Here is a 19545-nt window from a genome sequence, read left to right on the forward strand (position 1 = left end):
CAGCTCTCCGATCGGCATAATTACTCCACCTCCGTGAGAGGTGGAAACTATGTCGGAGGGAGAGAGGCTCCTGCCGCTTAGGTCGATGTAACTTGTGTCGCTCAGGGGGGTGGCGTCTTCACATCCCTGAGCGACATAAGTTACAGCGACTGAAGCGGGAGTGTAGACCAGCCCCTGATCAGGTCTCATGCCTCAGTGTAAGCGTGTGTGGGACTCACCCCTGTGGCACCTCCTGCTGGTCGTCTCGGGAATTAGCTCTTCCAGCCTCTGGAGCACCCTCTGCAGGCCAGTGTCCCGCTGCCACTGGCCCCCGTGTCCCTCCCAGGACACAGTGCCCCTTGTGTTTGGGGTGCTGTCCCATGGCAATACCCCCACAGTCTCAGGGTCTCCCCACCCAGGGGAACCCCCACCCCCTATTCCTACCTCGCCTCAGTCATAGGCTACTGCCAGTTACCAACTTGCCCCTGCAGCCTGGGGCAGACTGCAGTGTCAGCCACTCATCATAGGCAAGGTTAGGTCTGGACCTGCTGCCTCTCTCTGCAACCCAGTGCCTCTGTGGGGCCTTGGACAAGGCCCTGCAGCCTGGGGAGTTGCCAGCCTGGAGCTCCCCAGCCCTGCTTCACTCTAGGCACCCTGAGCAACCAGGCCCCTCTCTCTCTGAAGGCAGAGAGAAACCCTTGGGCCTCTGGCTCACAGCCTTTTTATACAGGCCAGCTGTGGCCTGATTGGGGCGTAGCCCAGCTTTTCCCTGCCACAGCCCTCTCTCAGGGCTGATTTCAAGCCCTTTAGGGCAGAAGCGGGTAACCACCCTGCTACACTCAGGAAATGACCAACACCTGGTGCTCAAGAGGAAGGTAAAATCCCCTCTATGATACACATAGCCAGTCGTGCCTCACTGTGTGTGCCCGCACGCCCAACAATATCCTCCTAACAGTAATGGGTGATCCACTTATTGCCTTAGCGGTACCTTAGTTTGCATATAAATGTGTGCAATGACCTGCATCCAGCAGCAACATTGAATTCTGCACTTTGTGGCGTTACCTTCTATGCTTTATGCAATGTACTGCTATTTTTTTTTAATATCAATTTACCAGTCATTTATTTCATGAAATGTCCTTACTCTTCCATAGTATGAGACAAAGTACAAAGGAAAGACCGATCCGTTTTCTTGATATCTTTCATAATTTTGAATACTTCATTCAGGTGTCCTTTGCCTCTTGAATATTATTTTAAGTATTACAATAAAACTTGCCATTAATTCATAATGGGCATTTCATGCTTCCCCATCCATGGATTTAATTGCACAAATTAAATTTCACACCAGCCAGTCTGAGATGTTGGCAAACAAGTCACTTCTTAATTGCTGGCATAAATAATGTTCTGGGCTCTTTATGCAAGGCATGAATATAGCAAAACTTATAAAGCAGCTTTCCACTATTGAAACAGCATTTTAAAGAGAGAGGGGACAATAGAAGATACAGAAGGCAAATCAGGAGAACCTAGTTGACCATGGATCCTCATTATAAGGTATCATCAAAACACCAGCCTCGGAACTAACCAGACTTTCAATCTATAATGAAGCCATCCAACTTACTACTTTTATGTAACACACCACCCTCGGCTCTAGTACGTACTCCTTAAACTTTCTTGGGGCGCGCTTTCTCTCTCACTCACACACATACTCACACTCAGACACCCCCCCATACAAGTATCTTGAATAAACTTTATTAAGAACCATGGAGAACAATCCATATGAAAATCCTTGTTTGGTCTACCTTATCTGTCGCTCAGTCACGAGAGCTCTGTAACAGTCCAATATCTGAGTTTCCTCCCCGCAGAACTGCTAACTTCACATGAAAGTGTGTACTGCCCCTTTAAAGGACAAGCTGGAGTCTTCAGCTTGGGGGTTGGACTAGATGACCTCCTGAGGTCTCTTCCAACCCTAATCTTCTATGATTCTATGATGCCTGAGTGTACTCAAGGAGGCTCTGCCCTGGGGCTGGGCTATATAAACAGGAAAATGAAGCTGAAGGGGAGTAGAAGTTGTGCATGGTGTAACATGTGGGGGTTTCCTCTTCTGGGTGGCAGGAGATTAGTCCTACTAAACTCAGCTACTCTGTTTGGTGAATTTTAAGTTTGGGAATGCTGTACCAGGGTTCTGTGGTAAGGACCTTGTAAACTGTGTATTGTGATTGTTCCTGTCCCGAAACCCTGGTAAAAGAGGACGTGCTAATTTGTTAGCATGCGTTGGCTTCTCCTTGGCCTGGGCTGTTAAATTGTACCCAATGTTGCCTCAGCGGGGGGGGGAGGGAGGGAATTAAGGTGGGTCACTCCCATGGCACCACACTGGCACCACCTTTATGCTTCGCTTTCAAAAAAACTTTCTCGCTACGTATAATGAAGCAATGGTGAGAACTGCCTTTTTGTAACGTCACCCGGGCGTAAGTTCAGTGCTACGCTGAATAAATGGCACTGTAAGTAGAGTCTAAATGTGTTTACCTGACCAAAGCCTTTTTAAGAGGGGAGGGTAAATGGCGCTCCTCTTAGTGGGTATTGCTTCTTGGAAAAAATCCCTAGGTCACCTGGCCTTGTCTCCTTGGGGGAAATGTATTGACACTGCTGCACTGTGGCCATGCCTGCACTACAGTGCCTATGCTCGCATAGCCCCCTTGTGAGGCTGCAGCGTTTGCCCACAGAAGGATTTTTTCTGCTGGTGTAGTACCATCACCTACCTCCCTGAACGATGCTAGCTATTCTGGCAGAAGTATTCTTCTGTAGGAAGAGCTGTGTCTGCGCGGAGGTTGACTTATCTGTGTCCCTACGGCCATCTATCTAGGCCAGTATCAATTTTAAGTGTAGACCAGGCCTGTATCAGCTCAAGGTGGGATGTATGTAGTTCTTGCTCTGTTTCTGCATGCAAAGGGGAAACTGCCAAAGTAGCTTGATTTCGCTGTTGTAACTCAGCTGATGTAGCCACTGGTAATCAAGGAGTCTCTGTAATACGTTGGCTACAAGTACGTATGTGCCACACACACGCCAGGATTTTCAAAAGAACCCATGGGAGGCAAGGCACCAAGATCCCATTGAAATTCAATGGGAGATGGGCACCCAACTCCCTTAACCACCTCTGAAAATCCCACCCTGTGTCTTTGCACCCAATTTTGTCATCTTTGGACTTTACTGTGTACATCAATGGCCAAGGAGCACTTCTGATGCGTTTTTGGTCTCCATGGAAGTCTCTTGCCCGCACATTTTGGCCCATGTGCAATTTGTGCAATATGGCATGTTGTTTCTGGCAGCTTCTTTTGACCTTTAAATGAATCCTCAAAGGTCTGGTTTGAGGAGACCCAGCTGAAAATCAGAGTCGTCCAAAAAATAAAACAGATGGTGGCTGGCCAGTGCTGCTGCCTGGAGTGTTTCTGTCTAGATGAGGTGGCCAAGTTTCTTTTTCCTGAGAGGGCCTTTTTCACTTCATTGGCTGTTATTCTGTGTATAGTGGTTGAATACACTTTTCTTCCAAGCCACTGGAGGACAGATCGTATGGGTTTGTGGTTAAATGTGTCATTCCATTTAACTTAATGAATTTCTGACATTTTGCTGAAGTAAACTGTGTTATCACTAGTTAGGGTTACCATATTTTGAGTGTCCAAAAGGAGGACACTCCACGGGGCCCCGGCCCTGCCCCCAGCCCCGCCCACGCCCCAACTCCACCCCTTCCCCAAAGTCCCCGCCCCAACTCCGCCCCCTCCCCTGCTTTCTGCGAACATTTGATTCGCGGGAAGCCTGAAGCAGGTAAGGGGGAGGGTGGGGGGAGGAGGCGCGGCCCAGTCTGGCCCCCCCGGCGTCTCCAGCCTGGGTCGGCTCGGGCCCTGGGGTGCCGGCCCCGGGCCAGCCCCTGGCCGAGCACCCCCGGCCCACCCAGCACTGCCGGTCCCTGGCCCGGCCCCCGGCCCGGCACCGCCGGCCCAGCCCCGGCCCCTGGCCCAGCACCGCCGGCCCCGCATGTCTCGATTTTCCCGGACATGTCCGGCTTTTGGGGATTTCCCCCCGGACGGGGATTTGGAGCCCAAAAAGCCGGACATGTCCGGGAAAATCCGGACGTATGGTAACCCTATCACTAGTGAACCGCTCACGTGTATCACTTCCTGCAGATCTCACCTGTGCTCCCTCCTCTTATGTTAGGTCAAAGATCTGGAGCGGCATTAAGAGGCTCTTCCATCTCCAGTTCTGGCAGGGGGAGGATTCCCTTGCTGCAACTGCTGCAGAAGGCCGTCTCCTGAGGCCCCTCTTGCAATCTGAAGGAACAAAATGGACACCGTGTAGAGTCAAGCACGTGGGTTTATTACGCGCAGTGCTGGCGGAGTGTCACTTTGCTTATTAGGCTCAGAGGCACTACAAAACAATTGATTACAAAGGATTATATGGATTTTTCATAGGCGGAGGAAAGTGACAGGGTGGGTGGTCCCGAGCCCCTGGGTAGGTCTAGCAGCAAGACAAGATAAGCACAATAGCCAATAGTCAAAGATGACATAATGTCTCTGCCCCTGGTTTCAGGTTAACAAGTAACATACAATTAGTACAAAGGTGTTTTTCTTTAAACAATGTATAAAGTATATTAGTATAAAATATATATGTTGAATTCTGATTTGAGTTCCATAGGAATGAGGTAGCCCTTCTGATTGTCCAACAGGTACATACCTGGGGGTTAAAATAAAAAGACATTTGAAAAGTACCTGGCAATAGAAATTGTTTTCCATGTTGCTCATTTGTGCTTCTAAAGGCAGGCACTGGTATCTGTGGGAAGCAGGAGGGAGGATGTCATCTCTCATACTGAGATGCTTGAACCTCTTCCATAAACTCAAGGTTGATGTGTGGGGAAAGTATGGCCACCTCCTCTGCCAGAGGAGTGGACACAAACCTAATGGCCTCCTTCCATTCCTTTGGCCTGTTTGCAACTTCAGATAAAAGTGCCAATGATTGGTCCCCTTCTGGCATTGTGCTGACCAAGCTTATCTTAGTAAAAAGCAAGGTTGTCTTTTGTTTGCGCTGCTTCTCTTAGCTAATATTGTTCACTGTTTACTGGGCCTCTGGCCTCTTGACCAAACTCTGGACTTTGGGCCTGTAAAAAGAGCTGACATGGTCTGTATCAGGTTTTTACATAAACAGCACATGGATTTTGGCCCTTCACAATCCCGCGTGTGAGCAGTATGACAGGTCTAGGTCTGTGTGGGAGGGGATGTGTCAGGGCAGCATGCAATGCTGCAGAGATTCTGGACAGGACTGCATCTGATGTGGTAGCCCTGGGAGGTGACCACAGCCCCTGGGGCCTACCCATGTTGTTCTGAGTTACCTCAGGAGTGTCTCCACCTCAGAACAGCCCAGGATTGGAAGGGTGCGGAAAGGTAACTTAAAGACACATTAGCCCCTCTTTCCTCTGGGCTGCAAGGCATAGGCTACACCTGTAAGAGGTGTAGCACAGAAGTTTACTCACCAGAACCTCCCCTTCCCTGCTGCTTCCCCAGAGGACCAGAGGACCTGCCCCGCCCCTTCCCCCCAGGCTTCACCCCTGCCTCACACTGCTGCTGACACACTGTCAATTTGTTTATCAATGTTTTGTTATTAAAAACAGCTCCTTTGTTCTAGATGGCCTGGAGCACAGATCTTCCAACACAAGTTGGTAGCCGTGGATAATGGAATGGAGAGGGAAGGCATATGTGTTCTCCCCTCTCTCCCTTCACAATAGCTTCATGAGCCTACATTAAAAGATCATCACTTCCAGGGCTGAGGGGAGGCAATGTGGAGTAGTGGATAGAGCACTGGCATTGGAAGACCTCAGTCCTGTTCCCAGCTTGCTTGCTGGGTGAGCTGGGACAAGTCACTTGCCCCTCTGTGCCTCAGTTTCCCCATTTGTAAAATATAGATAACAATATTGACCTTGATAGAGCACTTTGAGATCTGCTAATGAAAAATGCCATGCAAGAGCTGGGTATTATTATAACTGTGTGTTTATGGCCTTGCTTTGATGTCATTCCAATCTAATTTCCAAAGGTACAGCCAGATGTCCCTGTGACTCCACAACAAATAGACGTAACAGCATTTCAGACCTTTGTATTCAGCCTCAATGTAGAGGCCTTGCCCTAGCTGTGTGTCTTGTTTTGAATATGTCCCAAGACAGACTGTAGCTGTGCACAACTGTGGATGGCTTTAAATAGCCTTTTACAATCCTTCCAGGAGATAATTGACACTGCAGACCCTGTGTCCAGTTCCATTTTTAAGCGATTCCCAGTCACTCGCAGTTCTATCCAAACAATAGCGGGGCTTTGTTTACTGCGTATCCATCCAGGCCAGTTTAATTTTTGGAATCGCCCTCACCGGCTGGGAATCTTTCACCCACAGCACAAAGGACTTTATTCTTTCATCTGGATTGTTTTACACTTGTGTGTTTATGCACACCAAGTACATTTAAAATGATATTGCTCGGTCCAACACTTGGCCAATATGCCACTAATTTGATTGGTGTCCATCACCCTCCCCCGAGTCGTTCATTCGATGCATTTGGTTGCAGCCTCTATGGACATCAAATATCAACAGCTTGGAAATATGTAAGATAGACCTGTATAAGCAAATAGTTCAGTGTAGCATTGTGTCCCAGACCAGCACGGCACCGTGCAGATTTGCTCCAAATTCAGTGCTGGCTTCCTTTACTCAGTTCTGCCACCTGTGGTAGCCCCCATCTTGGCTACAACTCTGGCGATTGAACCAGGAACCTCTCAAGCTAAAAGCAAGAGTAGCTGTTGCTTGAGCTAGGGCACCTTACCTGGGGCTGTACTAGCCTCCTAGTCTCTGTAGATCAAGTCCAGAAGGCAGACCTGTAGCACACACTCACCGGCAGGTTAAATGTGCATTCTGGCAGCTGGTTCCATTTATGGAACTGGAGATATTCTGCTCTGGCAAGAGATTCTGGAGACTGATGCATTGGCCAGAAAAGAGAATCTCGGTGTAATTCTTTTGGCTTCACTAGTGCTGTGAATGCAGGATGCAGTGTAAAGGTTTTACTCCCCCCAAAAGAGATGGTCGGCCTGGTCTACACTAACCCCCTAATTCGAACTAAGGTACGCAACTTCAGCTACGTGAATAACGTAGCTGAAGTTCGAAGTACCTTAGTTCGAACTTACCTTGGTCCACACGCGGCAGGCAGGCTCCCCCATCGACTCCGCGGTACTCCTCTCGTCTAGCTGGAGTACCGCAGTTGACGGCGAGCACTTCCGAGTTCGACTTATCTTGTCCAGACAAGACGCGATAAGTCGAACCCAGAAGTTCGATCGCTCGCCGCCGAACTACCGGGTAAGTGTAGACCTACCCGGTGGCTCTCTGTTATCTGCTACACTATTAGTGTCAGACTGCTCCAGTCTTTCAGTGGATTATAATTCCCAGGCCTCTGAAACTTGCTATATATTTATAACCACAGAGGAAAGACTGTCAAAGGAACTCTATTTATTCTGGTACATTGCATGGTATCAGCTATTTGGGGGCAGGGAACTTGACTTTCTTACATGTCTACAAAGCACCATGCTCTCCAGTGGCACTGCGCTGACGATAGCAATGTCCCCATCTGACTGATCAGAACCTGCTGCACTTCGCACGGGGTGAGCATTTCTGACAATGTGGCCATTTGGAATGACACATGGCCACACGCTGAGGGCAGAGAAGTCTCTGGCTTTCTGCCTGCTAGCTGAACTTGCCTGCTTGTCTCCTCCTGCTGGAAGCTGAGGCCCAGATCCTACAAGGTATTTAGGCATGTAACAGCCATTGCTACCAACTCCCGTCCTCTGACTCCTGGGCTTGTCCTGGCTTAGTGGAAGTATTTGGGCAGCCCCGTCCATGTGGTGGCTTATCCTGAGAGTGCAATTACCATATGCACTTGTTCATAAGCCAAATATTTTTGGTAAAAAATTGACGCATCAAAGAGCGGGGGTCGGCTTATACACGGGTCTACACCAAAATTTGATGATTTTAAACTCTATGGAATCATTGAATTGAATATCTAATACATTGTCATTTTGTTTACCTGGAACGTCTGCAGGCATGGAGCCCCTCAGCTCTCTGTGGCCACGGTTCGCCGTTCCCAGCCAATGCGAGCTGCGGGAAGTGGCGTGCCACTTCCCGCAGCTCGCATTGGCTGGGAACGGCAAACCACGGCCACTGGGAGCTGAGGGGCTCCATGCCTGTGAACACTCCAGGTAAACAAAACGTCCAGGCCCGCTCAAGGCTTACCCTAATGGTCCAGGAGCCAAAGTTTGCCAAAGAATTGCCCTGAAATACAGGGTCAGCTTATGAAAGGGTCGTACAGTTTTTGCTATTTTTACCTAACCATCTTGGGGAGTCGGCTTATAAACGAACGGGCTAATGAACGATTATATACAGCACTTATCCTAGCACGTCACTCTCAGGCTCCTGACGCAGTTACTTTCTCCTCTTCTTTGATCCGCTATCTGTGTCGGACACCCAGGCTCGGCAGACATTTTGGGAGCGGCTCCTGGGCAGGATCTTTCTTCTCTCTGAAGTCACTGATTGTCAGCCTTGCCAGGCAAACCTTTTACATTGTCATTTACCTCAGCTGGTGCGTTTAGGCTGGTGCCAGTGGCAACTGCTTCTCATAGGTCCCTCAAGATGGCACTGGGAGGAGAGGGCACCACTTGCTTAGATTAATAATAATGCTGCGCCTGTACCTCTGCACTGCACAATAGTAATTAACACATCCCAACAATTTGTCTTGTTATAATTGTGTGCAGAATATTGGGGAGGGGGCCCAAGGGTAAAGGACAGGAAAGGAATTGTGGTGTTTAGATGCTGCATGTGATTATTAGAACTGGGAGCACTGGCTGTTGGGAGACTGAAAGGACAGGAAACAGGAAGGAGGGGGGAGGAGTTGAGGAGGCTGGGAGAGTTACAGAGTGTGCAGCTACAGCTTAGGGTTACCATATTTTGAGCCTCCAAAAGGAGGACACTCCACGGGGCCCCGGCCCCGCCCCGCCCACGCCCCATGCCCCAACTCCGCCCCTTCCCCAAAGTCCCCACCCCAACTCCGCCCCCTCCCCTCTTCCCGCGAACATTTGATTCGCGGGAAGCCTGAAGCAGGTAAGGGAGGTGTGGGGGGAGGAGGCGCGGCCCAGTGTGGCCCCCCCGGTGCCCCCGGCCCCCGGCCCCGCTGGTCCCTGGCACTGCAGGCCCCCGGCCCGGCCCCCAGCCCAGCACCGCCGGCCCTGCATGTCCCGATTTTCCCGGACATGTCCAGCTTTTTGGGATTTCCCCCCGGACGGGGATTTGGAGCCCAAAAAGCCGGACATGTCCGGGAAAATCCGGACGTATGGTAACCCTACTACAGCTTGGAAAAAAGATTTCCGCTGTAAATAAAGTTCTGTTGAAGTTGTTAATACTTTGCTTGGTGGATGCAACATTTTGGCAACGAGGATGGATCTTCTGCCTCTGAACCCACCTGCACCCTTTCTGCAAAGCCCAGGTGAGCCTCCAATTGCTTTTACTGCCTGGATCCGTATGTTTGAGACTTATCTGCTTTCAGTCGGTGCGACAGAGATTTCTGAAGTAAGAAAGCGTGCTCTGCTAATCCACTGCCTTGGAGCAGAAGGGCAGCGTATATTTTACACTTTTCCCCTTGCAGATGATAAATATGAGACTGCACTTACTGCATTAAAGAACTTTTTTGTGCCAAAAGTGAATGTAGTAGCTAATCGCTACAGATTTCGCCAGCGTGAGCAGAAACCAGGGGAGACTATAATGCAGTATATGGCTTCCCTGAGGAGTCTGATTGTAACTTGTGACTTTGGGAATATGGCAGATGAGATGATTAGAGACCAGCTCATTGAGAAAACAACAAAGCTTCGTGTAAGAGAACGCTTACTTCTAGAACCACAACTTACACTAGAAAAAGCAATAACCACTGCTACTCAGATTTAGTCAGCTACAGCTGAAGCCAAAATAATGAGCCAGGGTACAGGAGGCCCAGTCCAGGCTGTGACTCCTTTGCAGAAAAGTTCACTATCACTGCAGACAAACAATTGCAAAAGGAAAACTAATGAAAAACCACTGAATCAGCAAATGCAAAATACAGTACAAGCATGCTTTCGCTGTGGATCCCCACAACATCTTGCAAGCTACACAGGATGTCCAGCAAAAGTAGCTCAGTACAATCATTGCAAAAAGATTGGGCATTTTGCTAAAGTATGTCGCAGTAGCCAGTTCAATCAACAGGTGCATGCAGTTACAATACCAGATGTTACTGTGCTGAATGTAGACAAAATCACTACTGCACATATTCCAGAACAGTTAAAGTGCACTGTAAATGTTTCTGCCATACCCTCAGGCAAATCACACTCTATTCAGCTAATGTTAGACACTGGCTCAGCAGTATCTATACTACCTGATTCCATCTATTTGCGTTACGTTAGAGATGTGCCTCTTACTGAACCCAAACTTCACATGGTATGCTATTTGAAAAAACATATTCCAGTACGTGGCTGCCTGCCAGCAATAGTTACTTTTGGTGATCGCTGTGTAACTGCGGAGTTCTACATTGTCCACAAAGTCACTCCTATCCTTGGCAGAGATTTATTAGCTGCTTTAAATCTCAGGGTAGTTAATGGACGAATTGATCTTCCTCAGCAAAGCACTCTTGCGGTACACACACCAGTTTCAGCTGGGACCCAACTCCAGGTTGAGGAGAAACTCGGCTGTGCTTATGGGTTTCTGCATAAAGTTAAAATGCGGAATAATGTGTTGCTTGTACGACAGAAATTACGGCGCTTACCATTTTCAGTCAGGGAAGCTGTTTCAGAGGAACTTAGAAAACTTGTTCAAAAGGACATTATTGAAGAAATTAACTCCTCGGAATGGGTTTCAGCTGTAGTAGTGACGCAGAAGAAGGGTGGAGACATTCGCCTTTGTGTGGACTTAAGGGAGCCAAATAAAGCTATTGTGATTGACAGCCATCCTCTTCCTCATATAGAGGAAGTATTTGCAGAACTTCGTGGAGCAAAGATGTTTTCTCCTCTTGATTTGCAGAGCACATACCACCAGGTTGTGTTGCATGAAGATAACAGAGACCTCACAGCATTTATTACACATGAGGGACTATTTCATTTTAAACGTGTTCCATGCGGTCTCGCATCAGCCCCAAGTGCCTTTCAAAAAATGATGTCATTGATTCTGAAGAATCAACATGGAGTTCAGTGCTATTTGGATGATATTATTGTGTTTGGAAATACTACTGAGGAGCATGACAATAACCTGCAGTCTGTACTAAACTGCATCAGCAAAGCAGGCCTCAAGCTCAATAGATCCAAATGCAAATTTAGACAAACTGAATTCTCCTTTCTGGGGCATACAATTTCACAGGCTGGACTAAAACCTGATCCAGATCATATCCTGGCAATTTCAAATACTCCTCCTCCAACAGATTTGCAAACCTTACGTTCCTTCTTGGGTCTTACCTCCTGGTATGCAAAATTCATTCCCAATTATGCTTCTGTCATTGAACCGTTACGAGAATTACTACGGAGAAGTTCAACCTTAGTGTGGACAACGGATGCACAAGTTAGTTTCAAAAGGGTGAAAGACTTGATTGTACATAGTCCAGAAGTTGCACTATTCTGTCCCGCATTGCCCACAATTGTAACTACTGATGCTTCTGATTATGGACTTGGGGCTGTCCTCACACAACTTCATGAGGACAACACAGAGAGGACTGTTGCATTTGCTTCAAGGACACTAAGTAATGCTGAGAGGAAATATTCTACAGTTGAAAAAGAAGCACTTGCTTGTGTCTGGGCTACTGAAAAATGGAGAACTTACCTGTGGGGCCGCACGTTCAAGTTGCGCACAGACCACAGCCCTTTGACAATGTTGCTCACCATGAAAGGACGGGGAAGAGCAGGATATCGTATTGCTAGATGGTCTGCAAGACTACTCTCTTTCAATTATGAACTGAAATATAAGCCTGGAAACAAAAATGTGGTAGCTGATTGCCTTTCTCGCCTGCCTTTGCCTTCACCAGATGGTCCACTGGAGGATGAGGATGTAGTAGTTGCGCTTATTACAAGCACTCTTACTGCAGTTACAAGAGAACAATTTCAAGCTGCTTGTTCAGCATGTCCAATTCAACAAAAATTACGGGAATTTCTGACAAAGAGATGGCCCAGTAACCCTAAAAACCTTGACCCAGTTTTGCTGCCTTATTTTAGAGTTCGGGATGAACTTTATTTGCTCGATGGCTGTGTGCTATGAGGTACACACCGGCTACTTGTGCCAGAAGAATTACAGTCAAAACTCATACACCTGGCACACGATACTCATCAAGGAATTGTCAGAACCAAACAACGACTACGGGATCTGTATTGGTGGCCAGGGATGGACTCAAACTGAAGCATTCATAAAATCCTGTGTCACTTGCCAAATGCATGATAAGACAGCAGTGACATATACCCCTCCATTACAGCCTGTTCCTCTTCCTGAATCTCCATGGGAAAAAGTGGCGATTGACATTGTAGGACCCTTTGATACTGCTCCACTTGACTGTCGTTATGCCATCACTTTAATAGTCTATTTCAGCAAATGGCCTGAGGTGGCGTTTACATCGCAAATTTCTTCTGCTACAGTAATTAAGTTCCTCTCTTCAGTTTTTAGCCAGGAAGGTAACCCCAAAGAACTGGTTTCAGATAATGGTAGTCAATTTACTTCCCTGGAGTTTGAAACTTTTCTAGCAGAGAGGAACATTTTACACAGGAGGTCATCCCTATATTACCCTCAAGCCAATGGGGAAATCGAACAGTTTAACAAAAGTTTGAAAGAGAGTTTGCAAACAGCTAAACTGGAAGGGCGATTGTGGATACCCTTCACTACTGATTTCTTGCAAGCATACCAGGCTACACGACATGCCACAATGCAAAGATCACCCGCAGAGTTACTTCATGGGAAACAGATGACTACTAAACTCAACATTGCTGAATTGTTAAAGGCACAACCTGATGCCCCACACATGGATGATGTGAGAAAGACAGTTGAACAGAACCAAGCAAAATCTAAGGCTTTCACAGACAAACGGCGGGGTGCTAAGGAACCAAAGGTTGAGTGTGGTTCCTTTGTTAGAATATGAAAACCTGGACTCTTACGCAAAGGGGACCATAAATTCACAGCTCCTCTTAAAATCATAGAGAAGAAGGGACCTTACACCTATCAACTTTCTGATGGGCGGGTATGGAATGCTTCTTATCTTGCACCTGCCTATGCACCAAGAAAAGATTATGCCAACACCCAGTCTGCATTGGATGACTTCACTGTAGAACCAACACAACAAGACATTGCACTGGAACTGGGGCTTGAGAGACGGCCTGTCAGACTCAGACGGCCACCTGCCTGGACTAAAGACTATTTTATGTAGTATCTACAGTGTTTTCAGTGTAATATTCCTGCCAACAGTATAGTGTCTTGTTTCATATTTGTTCCTGTGGTTAGAACAACAATGTTTATTTTAATTTGGAAAGTTTCTTAGGAGAGGAGGGAATGTGGTGTTTAGATGCTGCATGTGATTATTAGAACTGGGAGCACTGGCTGTTGGGAGTCTGAAAGGACAGGAAGGAGGGGGGAGGAGTTGAAGAGGCTGGGAGAGTTACAGTGTGTGCCACTACAGCTTGGAAAAGAGACTTCCACTGTAAATAAAGTTCTGTTGAAGTTGTTAATACTTTGCTTGGTGGATACAACAGGAATTTACCTAGTAAGATTGTTGCTTGCAAGAATGCTGTTGCCATTCTCTCAGCCTCACTGTGCCTCATTTCTTCTTTAAAAAATAGTGAAATTAGGGTGGCTGGAATTGGAAACTTACCTGCATAAATACAAGACTTTCTTAGTATCTGAGGGGTAGCCATGTTAGTCTATGTCCACAGAAGCAACGAGGAGTCCGGTGGCACCTTAAAGACTAACAGATTTATTTGAGCATAAGCTTTCGTGGGTAAAAAACCCACTTCTTCAGATGCATGGAGTGAAAATTACAGCTGCAGGTATTATTATACTGGCACATGACGAGAAGGGAGTTACCTTACAAGTGGAGAACCAGTGGTGACAAGGCCAATTCAGTCAGGGTGGATGTGGTCCATTCCCAGTAACTGATGAGGAGGTGTCAATACCAAGAGAGGGAAAATTGCTCTTGTAGTGAGCCAGCCACTCCCAGTCCCTATTTAAGCCCAAATTAATGGTGTTACATTTGCAAATGAATTGTAGCTCTGCAGTTTCTCTTTGAAGTCTGTTTTTGAAGGGTTTTTTTTTTTTTTTTTTTTTTTGAAGGATGGCTGCTTTTAAATCTGTTATAGAATGTCCAGGGAGATTGAAGTATTCTCCTATTGGATTTGTATGTTACCATTCCTGATGTCTGATTTGTGTCCATTTATTCTGTTATGTAGAGACTGTCCAGTTTGGCCAATGTACATGGCAGAGAGGCATTGCTGGTACGTGATGGCATATATCATATTAGTCAACCCATCTGCTTTTTATGGGCCTGATTTTTTCAGAGGTGCGACTCCTGCCCTCTAATTGAATGAGGTGCCTTCAAAAATACGTTCAAAAATCCAGCCCTGTGTCTGTGACAGAGATGACAATTTCTTGCAGTATCCTTGAAAACCTGTATTGAATTCAATTTAAAGTATCTTTGGAGTCTGTTGTGTTAAATCTAAAGGGGTTGTGTGTTATACGGAGTTATATGTAACCTCTCTAGGAGGAAGATGTGATGTGAACCTTGGGGAGTGTTATGAGTTTCAGAGGACTGTATTGAACAGTATGCCAGACAAGAATGGACTTTTGGGAAAAACAGTATCAAGTGGTTTGCCAGGGGAACTTCTAGCACAAATTGAATGTAAATTGCCCATCTCCTGGTTCTGCAAAACCCCAGCCTTTTGAAGCTACGCCCTGAGGTGGGGCCCCTTGTCTACTGATCACCAGTTCATGGAATCTCAATATCAAAGGCCCAAGCTGTATAAAGGAAAGCCTACCCTATGCATGTGGGTGATAGTTCTGAGCTAAGGCCGTTGTGAACTTATTACACAGAAGAACCCTGGATGGGGTTTGAAGGACTGACTCCTACCAAAGCCCTTGCTGCAGTTGGGGGTCATCTCTGCTGAGCTAGTTAGCGTGCATGTAGGTTCTTTTATTGTTTTAATGTTTTCTCTGTAATGCTTTCACCTGAAGAATAAATGTGCTTGCTTAGGAAGAGCTGTGTGGTAACTTGTAACGGCTGGCAATTACAGCTGTTCATAGCCATTGGAGAGAAAGCAAAGCACAGACGCTGGCCGGGTTAGGCAGTCTGGCTTGCTGGGATTATCACAGTATAGGCAGGGTACTATGTAGCCTGGGAAAAACCCCAATCAGGAGGAAGTGAAATGAGATGATGGCTGAGGAACTGGGACCCTAGAGTGCGTGCCCCCAAAGACCCTTGGAGGGGGGAAACACAGGTGCTGTTGTCCTGAACGGTGACAATATCTATCCATCTAAGGTATTTATATGTCCCCCACTACTATAGTATCTGAGCACCTCACAATCTTTAGTGTAGTTATTCTCACAACTCTCATGGGAGGTAAGGAAGTGCTATTATCCCTGTTTTATGGATGGGGAACTCAGGCACAGTTGGGCTCGAATGCTCAAAAGGAGGTAGACTCCTAACTTCCATTGGTTTCAATGTGCAGTGTTGTGGTAGCCATGTTGGACCAAGGATATGAGAGAGACAAGGTGGGTGAGGGAATCTCTCTTACTGAACCAACTTCCGTTGGTGAGAGAGAAAGGTCTGACCTGACGAAGAGCTCTGTGTAGCTTGAGGACTTCTCTCTCACCAACAGAAGCTGGTCCAATAAGAGAGATCATCTTACACACACACACACCCCTTGTCACACTGACATCAATGGAAGTGAGGAACTTAACTCCTGTTGCGCGTTCCACCCTTAAAGCCAAATTTTCAAAGGTGTCCAGGCAGCAAAGTAACTTGCCTGCGATCACATAGGAAGTTTGTGGTGGAGCAACAATTTGAACCAACATCTCCCAGGTCAGCATCCGAACCACCGTCAGGCACATGTGCTTAGTTTACTGACAAACATGAGTAAGGAACTCCTCTTGTTCCTCTGGATGAATGAACTGGCTTCTACTGTGCCTTGTTCATCATCAACAAAAATAACAGCTACGTTCCAGCTGAACAATCTTTATTGGTTCTGATGGAAGGGACTGAACACAGACTTGCTTGGGGAGCTTGCAGCCCTGGTAGGTAGAAAAAAATCAACCTTCGACTTGTAAATGGAGCCCATTTGATCTAGAAGCTATGGAAAGAGAATAAATATGGGACTCTACAATGTCATATGATAGTCATTTTTCTTACAATACCCGTATGTCAAGGCAGTTTGATTGTGCACAAAACTGCCACCCTAAGGCTCCTAACTAGCAAACATTTAGGCATGTACTTTGCTCACATTCATAAAATTAAGCTACTACTCATGTGCATGAAGTTAACCGTGAGTGTAAGCATTAGCAGGATCAGGACTTACGGTGAGCGCTAGACGCCTATGGCACTTTACCGTTTCAGATGCAATGATACCTCTAGTTAAAAGTGAAGGAATAACAGTGAGTTATTTTCTCATTGCCTCAAACTATCTACCAGACCATCTGCCTCAAATAGGCAGCCGTAGTTTGCACTTCCTAACATAAAGTTGATTCTGAAGTGTATTTATGTATCTGTCTGTGTGCGTAGTATATCAATGTCTTTTTTTTAATCTGGTTTCTTATGACTTCAAGAAAGGAAAAACCCCCACTCTTCTTAAGCCTTGGGCAATTCAAAAATAGCGACATTTTTGAGGGAAACAGACGGGAGAAAGTGATCACTGCTGTTTAAAATACGTGATAGATTGAAAATCAACATTGACAGTTCTGGCAAGGTTCATTTTACTCTCCAGAATGTTGTTTGACAGCAAGTGATTTACATTTTGGAGCATCTCTTTCTAAACCATTTGCGGCTTATTTTGCAAGCGATGTATTCCTGGGAAGTAAACATGTCTAATATTTTAGGCGCCCTCGCTGAAGTTTCTGGTCATAAAAGCAAAGATGAAGTTATGTTAAATCTGCTTTTTTGTTATTAGAAACCACACACTGTCCTCCAAGTTCTTTTAATTTATTGAGATTAATAGTAACGGTAATAACCTGGTGAATTTTTGACCTGACATTTGTTTCATCTAGGGTCATCGTACCATACAAGCCAGTGTTTGGCCTCCCCTGATTTAAAAACAAATGGAAACAAAGGGTGGAAACCTCATAGATTTAACCACTGACTGCCGAGTTAAGCTGGGACCAGCCTCCTTGAGATATTACCTTCCCCTCCTTTCTCTTCATGTGAGTCCCCCTCCGTTGTGATCAGCTGGGGTGCTCTAGCTGCAGTTTCCCATGTCTTTTAAAAGGGAGGGTGAAGCTGGCAGGGTATTTTCTCTCAAAGTTGGAAATCTTTGCTTCTCTTCCTCCACCTTTTTACCAAATTGGTTCGAAACAGCCCATTTATTGATCTTCGGATCATGCAGCAACACCCCTTCAGTTTTGGCATTTGGTGGTGGTTGGAGTTTTTTGGGTGGTTAGGGTGTTAGAGTTCAGGGCAACTCCACCTGTACCCCCATCTGTGGTCCAGCAATGTGGTCACTTCCCTAGATCCCCAGCTGTCAACTCTCTTGGGCAAAGACTTGCCTCTCTCTCTCCAGACCAGGATTTTTCCAGGCTGCCCAGTTCCCTTCTTACGCTGTGAATTCCCCAGCAGGTCAGACTGCCTAAGTAGCCTGTTTTGCTTTCCCTTCAGAGGCTATAAACAGCAAAATTTCCCACAGTTATACGTTACCACACAGCTTTTCCTAAGCGAGCACATTTATTCTTAAGGTGAAAACATCACATCCTTATTTGTCTATTACAACAATAAGAGAACCTACATGCATGCCCATAAGCTTACCAGAGATCACTCCAACAACACCTGTGGTAGGAGTCAGTGTTTCAAACCCCAGCCTGGGGCTTTTCTGTGGTAACAAGTTCATAACTGCCTTGGCTCAGAACAAGTACACCCGTGAATCTGTGAGTCACTCTTTTCTCCTGTTTGGACATTGTTGATCTGTCCTCATGATCCAGGTGATAAGCAGTCAAAGGTTCCCTCCTTAGAATCATAGAATATCAGAATCATAGAATATCAGGGTTGGAAGGGACCTCAGGAGGTCATCTAGTCCATCCCCCTGCTCAAAGCAGGACCAATCCCCAACTAAATCATCCCAGCCAGGGCTTTGTTGAGTCTGAACTTAAAAACCTCTAAGGAAGGAGATTCCACCACCTTCCTAGGTAACCCATTCCAATGCTTCACCACCCTCCTAGTGAAAAAGTTTTTCCTAATATCCAACCTAAACTTCCCCCACTGCAACTTGAGACCATGACTCCTTGTTCTGTCATCAGGTACCACTGAGAACAGTCTAGATCCATCCTCTTTGGAACCCCCTTTCAGGTAGTTGAAAGCAGCTATCAAATCCCCCCTCATTCTTCTCTTCTGCAGACTAAACAATCCCAGTTCCCTCAGCCTCTCCTCATAAATAGTGCTCCAGCCCCCTAATCATCTTTGTTGCCCTCCGCTGGACTCTCTCCAATTTTTCCACATCCTTCTTGTAGCGTGGGGCCCAAAACTGGACACAGTACTCCAGATGAGGCCTCACCAGTGTCGAATAGAGGGAAATGATCACATCCCTCAATCTGCTGGCAATGCCCCTACTTATACAGCCCAAAATGCCATTAGCCTTCTTGGCAACAAGGGCACACTGTTGACTCATATCCAGCTTCTCATCCACTGTAACCTCTAGGTCCTTTTCTGCAGAACTGCTGCCTAGCCATTCGGTCCCTAGTCTATAGCAGTGCATGGGATTCTTCCGTCCTAAGTGCAGGACTCTGCACTTCTCCTTGTTGAACCTCATTAGATTTCTTTTGGCCCAATCCTCTAATTTATCTAGAGGATTTTTATGTTAGAGGGGTTTACATTTGCATACATCTTCATGGAGCAACTTCCTGGGAAATCCACTTAAGTATAAAAAATTCATCATTTCATAGAATCATAGAACTGGAAGGGACCTTGAGAGGTCATCTAGTCCAGTCCTCTGCACTCAGGGCAGGACCAAGTATTATCTAGACCATCCATGACATGTGTTCGTCCAACCTGCTCTTAAAAATCCCCAGTGATGGAGATTCCACAACTTCCCTAGGCAATTTATTCCCATGCTTAACCACTCTGACAGTTAGGAAGTTTTTCCTAATGTCCAACCTAAACCACCCTTGCTGCAATTTAAGCCCATTGCTTCTTGTCCTATCCTCAGCGGTTAAGAAGAACAATTTGCCTCCCCCCTCCTTGTAACAACCTTTTATGTACTTGAAAACTATTATCATGGCCCCTCTCAGTCTTCTCTTCTCCAGACTAAACAAACCCAATTTTTTCAATCTTCC

The 19545-nt window shown here is 46.5% G+C and overlaps 1 protein-coding gene and 1 long non-coding RNA gene across 6 annotated transcripts in view; one reads left to right on the forward strand and one right to left on the reverse strand.

Moving 5' to 3' along the window:
* The window catches only part of CRHR2 (corticotropin releasing hormone receptor 2), a 268734-nt gene that overhangs the window by 39904 nt on the left and 209285 nt on the right, over positions 1-19545 (forward strand). Inside the window, exon 1 of one of the 5 annotated variants that reach the window (XM_065582670.1) lies at positions 5266-5402. The exons of the other annotated variants lie outside the window; for them this stretch is intronic. The gene's annotated coding sequence lies outside the window, so the exon portion shown is untranslated. Of the gene's footprint in view, positions 1-5265; positions 5403-19545 lie in introns of those variants that run through there. 5 annotated transcript variants of the gene reach the window in all.
* On the reverse strand, positions 1706-4942 carry LOC135981252 (uncharacterized). The gene is made up of 3 exons (XR_010598195.1): positions 4734-4942; positions 4159-4295; positions 1706-3524 (listed from the first exon to the last, which is right to left on the reverse strand). It is a non-coding gene; the product is annotated as an uncharacterized LOC135981252 (long non-coding RNA).

This window comes from Chrysemys picta, chromosome 2, assembly GCF_011386835.1.
Source record: "Chrysemys picta bellii isolate R12L10 chromosome 2, ASM1138683v2, whole genome shotgun sequence".
NCBI classification, from domain to species: Eukaryota; Metazoa; Chordata; order Testudines; family Emydidae; genus Chrysemys; species Chrysemys picta.